Source organism: Penaeus monodon, chromosome 20, assembly GCF_015228065.2.
Source record: "Penaeus monodon isolate SGIC_2016 chromosome 20, NSTDA_Pmon_1, whole genome shotgun sequence".
Lineage (NCBI taxonomy): Eukaryota > Metazoa > Arthropoda > Malacostraca > Decapoda > Penaeidae > Penaeus > Penaeus monodon.
The window spans coordinates 14,604,874-14,605,101 of record NC_051405.1 but is presented as its reverse complement, the minus strand read 5'-3'; the positions used below and the strand labels follow the sequence as shown (position 1 = coordinate 14,605,101).

At 42.5% G+C, this 228-nt stretch overlaps 1 protein-coding gene across 1 annotated transcript in view; it reads right to left on the bottom strand.

Moving 5' to 3' along the window:
- The window catches only part of LOC119585652 (E3 ubiquitin-protein ligase MARCHF8-like), a gene marked incomplete at its 3' end in the record, with an annotated part of 97,074 nt that overhangs the window by 26,052 nt on the left and 70,794 nt on the right, over positions 1 to 228 (bottom strand).

Here is a 228-nt window from a genome sequence, read left to right as displayed (position 1 = left end):
TATCACATATCAAACATTCAGAACTATTTACCTCCGTCAACTCTTACCTTACCTCAACCTCACACACTCCTTCTCCTACACATAACAAAGGGAGTATCCAGAGAGTATCCATTAATTCCCTTATTCCACTCCCTTCCCTGACCCAATAATCGTTTCCATTAGACTCTCAGAGGGAGAAGGAAGTAACGTGGCAACAGGTGGTTCTCTCTACAATCAAGACAATACTGC